The sequence below is a fragment of the Carlito syrichta genome, unplaced genomic scaffold (genome assembly GCF_000164805.1).
Source record: "Carlito syrichta isolate Samal-C Ts95f unplaced genomic scaffold, Tarsius_syrichta-2.0.1 Scaffold304015, whole genome shotgun sequence".
In the NCBI taxonomy this organism is placed as follows: Eukaryota; Metazoa; Chordata; class Mammalia; order Primates; family Tarsiidae; genus Carlito; species Carlito syrichta.
Genome location: NW_007248111.1, coordinates 117,388 through 124,699, shown reverse-complemented (window position 1 = coordinate 124,699; position 7,312 = coordinate 117,388).

The window sequence follows — 7,312 nt, the reverse complement described above, 5'->3', positions numbered from 1 at the left end:
GCGGAGGGAAGCGAATTATCTGGAGCGTGTTTGATCTGGGGCTGCGTCGTCAGCTTCTGCTTTATTTGTTTGTTTGCAATCTCATATTTAGCGAGCCGGGACGGTGGCGGCCAGGGAGAAAGGAAGGGACGGAGGAGGGGGCTTCGCGGTAACCACACCCCTTTCCTAATGAGTTAATTTCCATATTTGCGCCTCCCGCATCGAGCGCCCTCTGTTTCCCGGACGCTTCTGTGCTGCTGCGTCTTGCGCGGCGCAGACACCTCCACGCCGGGCTGAAACGGAAAAGCCCGCGGTAGGCGCAGAAGATTGGTCGATTGATACTTTCGCCGGGAGGGCTGCTCCTGGCATCCCCGGAGCCGGTTCAGTCCGCCCTCCCCCGCCCCCACGAGGCGCGCACGGTTTGCCCGGGGCTCGCCGACCGCGCGCGGAACCCACGCGCCCCGCGCTCCCCGCCCCCCCCGGCCCCGCCTCGGCCTCACGTCCCTTTCTTTTTGCCCAACTCAGAATTTTTTTTTTTTTTTTTTTTTTTTTTAAACCCTCAAGGTGAGGGCAGGGTCCGCCCAGGGAAAATCATCTCCAACCAGTAAATCAAAAGTGAAAGTTTCAAACGAGATCCGGCCCTGGTGGAGAGACATGTGGCTTCCCTCCCTCGAGGGAGGGCGCTTGGCCCGGGTGTGGGCACGAAAGAGAGGGAAAAGAGGGAAACTGAGGCCGCGAGACGCCGTCTACAGTCTGGGGCAGTTAAAAGTCGTAGCATAAGAGAGGGAAGAAGTTTTGGAAGAGCACTCCGTCATTGAAAAAGCAATAAAAAAACTCGGTGCGGGCTTCCGCCGCTCCTGACCTGGCTTCCTACAGGTTTCTGTGGCGATTCTGCTCAGGAAATTGGCGAGAGAAACAGACCTTGACAAGCGCGGGCCGCCCCCTGCCCCCACCGCCCTGCCTTTCTGGCTCCGCGGCGCGCGTGAGGGTGTGGGCTCGGGCTCGAGCTCCAAAATAGCTTGCTTGTCAATTGCGAGCTGTGGCAATATCAAAGTGAACTGTCCCAAGTAACTCTTGTCTAGGAGCTGGGAAGAAGCTTAAGCAGCTCGCTTTAATGATGATTTGTAGCTCGGCGAGGGGCACGGACAGCAAACACCCCGCAGGTGTGTGCCGTAACACCACCATCCGGACTTGAATGTAGATTACTCTGGCGATCGTTTGATCGGCCCTTTGAAACCCTTTACAATTGCCTGTGACGAACGGCCAGTCTCAGTTTTTCCTCTGAATAATGCCCGAGGGTAAGTCCTCCGGGCTTTTAAAGAGCTCCAATATTTTTTTTTTTTTTTTAAAGAATAAAAAGAAAAACGTTCGATTTCAGTTTAGACCTCGTCAACTTTTAGTCGCTAACAGGCGTCACTCAAGCCAGTCGATACTTAATGACCGTTACCTTTGCTGTCTTCTCAGGAGACACACACACACACACACACACACACACACACACACCTGCATACATACATTGCGTTAATTGAAAAGAGAGCAAAGTTATTAATTTCTTTTTTTAGCTTCAAACTCCCTTGCCTGTTGATAGATGTTTGTGCAGTTGTTTATTATAAACACCCATTATTAACGCCATTGCCAACTTTGCCTTAATGCCCTTTTTCTGTTCTTCCTGAATTATATCTATTCCGTGGAAGTTTAACTTAAACTTTAACGCTTTCCAAAGTAAAACTCTGGAGTTGGACCTCCCTCAGCACCTTCGTAGCCACCCCTGTCACCAAAATGAAGCCCATAGGGCTGTTCAACCTTTAATATTTACTTAGAGTATTTACATAAGGGGAGGAAAATGAACTTTTGTCTGAAACGTACAACAAGCGGCACTTTGATTTCACGAAATAAATGTCAACAATTGCAAGGGCTTATCAAACTAGGGTGGGGGGTGGGGTGGAAGTGAGTCGGATTAAAGGCCCATTCCTGCCACTTCAGACTACAAAGGGTTACACACAAATAAGTGCCGAATTTGCCTATTGCAGAAGTTTTCTCGGTGCTTTCTAAGTCACAACAGGGGAGGGGGAAAGCTGTCGTTTATTATCCAGCTCTGGGCAGGAGCAGACCCCAGTACCAAGGGGCTCTTAGCTTTGGCCGGCAGAAGAGGGGTAGCCTTTCAACAGCAACCCCCTTTGTTCTCCTGATCTCTTTCCCAATTTCAAGCTTCACTTGCACATCCCAAGTTTGTGTGTTAATGACGCTATTACCATCTGGCTCGCCCTACTTTCCAAAAGATATAAATCTCCCAGCTCCATTGCTTGCATTATCATTTAAGTGCCACCATAGCCAGAAGAAAAAGATGCTTTCAAGACTCCAGATTCTCTTGCAATGTCTACCCCTGGCATGGCTCTTCCACTATATTTATAGACTATACATTGGGGACGGGCATGCTCCTTGAGAGACCTGATTTCCCAAGAGATGTTCCTCCAAGCCAGAGAAGACATGCTACCGGGTGGAAGAAAGGCATCGAGTGAAATTCCCCTGAAAACATTTTTGTTTTGTTTGCAGCAAGCAGGCAGGATAGTATGTGCCAACATCCTTTTACGTGCTTGTGTCTTCCTTTCTCTCGCAGGTTTGTAAAAGTGTTGGTGCAAGTCCCAGACATTCAAGATGTGCCACTCTGCAACCCTGTTCTGAGCGGGAGAATAGATTTGTCTCTCTATAGGAGTGGGGGCAGGGGTGAGGGAAGATAAAAAGAGCCCTGTGAAGCAACTTTTGGGAGCTGAGCGTCCCTTCTAAACCTTCACTTTTAATAGTGCCTGCACAGATGCGTCGCTGTTGTATGATTTACACACTTCTAGCTGTAGCTCTGGGTCCTCCTCTCTTCTTTCGAATCTTTCCTGGGCAAAGTAATCGGTGATTTGCGTGTTTTGAGCACAAAAGCTGAGAAAATACAACAAAAGGAGTTGGGCTGGCTTGTGCATGGCTCCACAATGACTCCCTTTATCTGGCCAGGTCCTAGTGAATAGAGCAGAGCAGAGTCTGCCTCTCAACGCGTGGGCTTTTGGTTCAGGCCCCTCGCTGATTTGAACAGCTAATTTCCCCTTTGCGGGTTTCTGAACTGTTTGTGCTCCTGGTCCATCATATCTGGGTGCGTCTCTCTCCTGGCGATGGCTTCTTCTCTTCCCAGCATCATCGTCACAGAGGCAAGTCCCACTAACATAAGCCAACCCAACAGGTTGGAAGGAGAATTGGAAATGCGAACTTCCCAGGATCCTAAGAGAAGTTCTTAAAATCAGCAGGATTTGAGCAACACCCCCTCCCCTTAAAAAAAATCTTGTCAGACAGAGAAAGCCTCTTTCAGGAAAAATGCATTCATTTTGAGGAATTTTAAAAATCACTTATTATGTATTCCTAATACTTTGTGTGAACCTAACACAGAAGGTGCCCAAAACAGTGATTAATTTATATCACACTGGTGTAGCTGTTTGCACGCAGAAGCCACATTTTTCTGTCTAGTTCACTTTCTTGGCTCCCCCCACCCCCCCAACTCAAAAAAGATCTTGTTTAGAAATTTGTATCTTTACTTTTTTCTTTTGAGAACATTATCGAGTTGATATGAACAAATTGCAGAGGATATACCATTTAAGTAAGATGCACTTTTAATCACTGATCATTAAAATGGTTATGTTAAATATACTCAATTACATGCATGACTTAACTCTAACAGTACTTTCTTTTCTCCCAGCTGCTCACGTATTCCTTAACGATAGTCTGCGGTAGAAACTTGATTATGCTGAATCCATACATTTCGATGGATTTCATCAGCCTAATTAATGCCTCAGTGTGGTCCTGGGGTCTGAATGAACCCTTAACTATCGTTTGAGGTTAAAGGCAGTGTTGGAATGTAGACGGTTTTTCTTTCTTAGTTACTCACAGGGTACTTAGGGATTCCACTAAACAAGGTAGGTAGCAGTTGTTAAACAGACTATGTGAAACAAGAAAACCCATCCAAATGGCAGAAAAATGAGACTAATTCTTCCTTCATTCTTACTTCCACACTAATACTTTTGGATTCCATAAACAATCTCCAGATATTTAGTAAAGTGGAAATTACTGCTTCTCCTTTATATCTTAAAACTGCACTCAAAAGGGAAAGTTGAACATAGATTTACAACCGATAGCTAAATATATTTTGTTTCATTCATCAAGGCTGTCTTGCTCCTTCCCTTCTGCCCGTTCCCAGAACTTTTGGACGACTTGCCCCTTCATTTCAACTTTCATCTTTCACAAGGAAGCACTCATGGCCAGTATTCATGAGAAACTCAAGTCACCCCCCAAGTGAGTGACTACATTCTGTCTTTTCAGGTGTAAATTAACATCTGAATGCATCTCAACCTTCCTGACCCCTGCCATCACCGCCATTCCTGCCTCAGCAGAGTTGTAGCTAATCTGCCCCTCCACAACTGGCAGGGCAGATAGAAGGCAAATTTCTCAAACACCATCTAACAGAAAGACCAAAAGTGCTTGTATTGCCCAGGAGAGAAGTCCTGATATTTGTTCATGCCTAATGAGTCACCTGTGGAAGAATGCCTTCCACAAGTTTCAGCTGGGCTCGGTGGCTCAGCCTGTAATCCCGCGCTTTGGGAGGCTGAGGTGAGTGGATTGCCTGAGCCCGTGGGTTCGAGACCTCATCTCTACAACAAAGATCAAAAAATTAGCCGGGCGTGGTAGTGCGCGCCTGTAGTTCCAGCTACTTGGAAGGCTGAGGCGGGAGGATCGCCGGAGCCCAGCCCGTCAAGGTTGCAGTGGCCCGGAGCGGCCACTGCACTCCAGTCTGGGTGACAGAGTGAGACTCCAACTCAAAAAAAAAAAAAAGACAAGTTTCCTTGGTAATCAAGGAAGGAAGGTCCAGAAACAGGAAGAAAATGGAGGTATCTTGTTAATTCCTTAAGAAATGTCCTAACTCTAACTTTGAGTCCCTGAGGACAAACTGTTCGCCCAGCAAAACTTCCCTCCTGCGGGAGATTCACTAACCCAGACCTTAGTTTCAGCAGGGCAACAATCGAACTGCGACACTGATCTGATGGAACTGGAAGGATTTCAGATCTATAACCAAATTACTGCCTTGCAACCTTGTGCTTGTTATGCTAATGTAATGACTTCTGTAGTAAGGATGTATTTTCAGGGCTGGAAATTAGGTTTTTATAATGCTTTGTGTAATGACAGACTTTAGATAGAAGAGACAAATGTGCCAGGATGTTTAAGTGGCCCAGAGTGTTTGCCAGTGGCACAATGCTACTGGCAAACACTCTGGGCCACTTAAACAGATCAATGGCAACCCAGATATGTTTGTGAAATTAAACTGAGAACAAGCTCAGGGAATAAGATAACAAAGCAGATGCTGGTGGCCAGACCACTGCAAGGGTTAAGATGCTCTTGCCACCCCCACCTTTTTTCTCGGACCTAGTGAAGTAGCAGCATAATGCATTGCTCAGTCCTTTCGGGTAGATGCCTAGGGAAAGAAAAAAAAGAGAGTATTTCTTAAATACTACTGCAAATATGCAGCTACCTCCAGCTCATGGTTTCTTGCAAAGGGTAAGGGGAAAAATGTTTCCTGTTGGGGGAGGGAGAAGCAAAGTGTATGCAAGTATATAGACATATATAGTATATGCTAACGAACAACTTGTAATATTCGAGTCATATACACTGAGGTTGTCCAGCACACCTCTTATATTCAGTGTACAGTGTTTCTGTACTATGTGATTAAGAATTCAGGTGACTCAGCCTATAATCCCAGCGCTTTGGGAGGCCGAGGTGAGTGGATTGCCTGAGCCCGCGGGTTCAAGACCCGCCTGGGCAACTTGGCGAGCCCTTATCTCTACAATAAGTCAAAAAATTACCCGGGCGTGGTAGCGCGCGCCTGTAGTTCCAGTTACTTGGAAGGCTGAGCCGGAAGGATCGCCGGAGCCCAGCAGGTCGAGGCTGTGGTGGCCGGGAGCGTGCCACTGCACTCCAGCCTGGGTGACAGAGTGAGACTCCAACTCAAACAAACAAACAACCAAAAAAGAATTCAGGTAAATCCTCCAGCTGGGTGCAGCAGTAAATGCCTATAATCCCAGCACTTTGGGAGGCCAATGCAGGAGGATTGCTTGAGCCTAGGCATTTGAGACCAGCCTGGACAACACAGTGAGACCTTGTCCCTACAAGAAAATAAAAAATTTTTTAAAAAATTGGCCAGGCACAGTGGCACATGCCTGCAGTCCCAGCTTCTCGGGAGGCTGAGGCAGAAGGATCACCTGAGCCCAGGAGGTCACGTCTGTGGTAAGCCGTGATTGTGCCATTTGCACTCCAGCCTGGGTGATGAGTAAGAGCACGGCTCAAAAAACAACAAAAAGAGAACTCAGGCAAATCTTCAGATTTGCAGTATTGACCTTAAGTGATTAATATAGTGGAAATCAAGGACAAGGTAGCTTAATATAGCATATTTAAAAATAAAATAAAACTCTTCAGTGTATAAGACTGGGATGGGATTCAGTTGTTTCCTATAATTGCCAACAAGGCAAATTCACACACTGATCAATTATCCAAGAACAGATCAGTTATCTGTTCTTGATAGACATCAGAGCTCAGTTACTCCCAGCCTGGTTATTATGTACCAAGTTCTTACCGCCCTCTTTCTACCTCCACAAGTGACAGTTGCTTCAGAAGTAAGGGACTGTTCCTGGATGCCCCCCTTCTGCATGACACAGGTTCCAAATGTCAATTCACAGCTCCGGAGAAGTCTATGAGCTGTGATCACAGATGAACTCTGCTATGCTCACAATCCAGTTTGGGCCAGAGCAAGGTTGCCAGTAAATAGCCTGAAGAAGCTGGGGACTTCTAAGATCTTGGGAAATGAGGCCAGTTTGCAATGTTGGCTTTTTGTAATAGCCCAAGTTGTCCCACTTTGTAACAGCCCAAGTTGTCCGTCGAATAGGAGCAAAATACCTGGCTTGATGCAGTGGTTCCCTGATGACAATTGAACTAATTAGAGATGGTGTTTCTTAGTTCAGCCAAAAGATCTTAGGAATGGAAGGTGTGGGAAACGCAAGCTCCAACACCCCTAGTTTTAAAAAAGAAGAGTTTTACACATCCACGCTTTGAGGTTATAAACTGGATTTGTCACCTAGGTTGCTACAGTCTGATTCCCCTCCAGTACTTTTCTTTGTGTGGATGGGTTCACGTAGGCAAAGGGTAACTGTAATATTTAACACATCGACTCTCTGACAGCGCAAATTCATGAATCAGAGAATATTTTTACCTTTGGTGTGTAAATGATTCATAGTATGCCAAGGTCGTGAGTCTT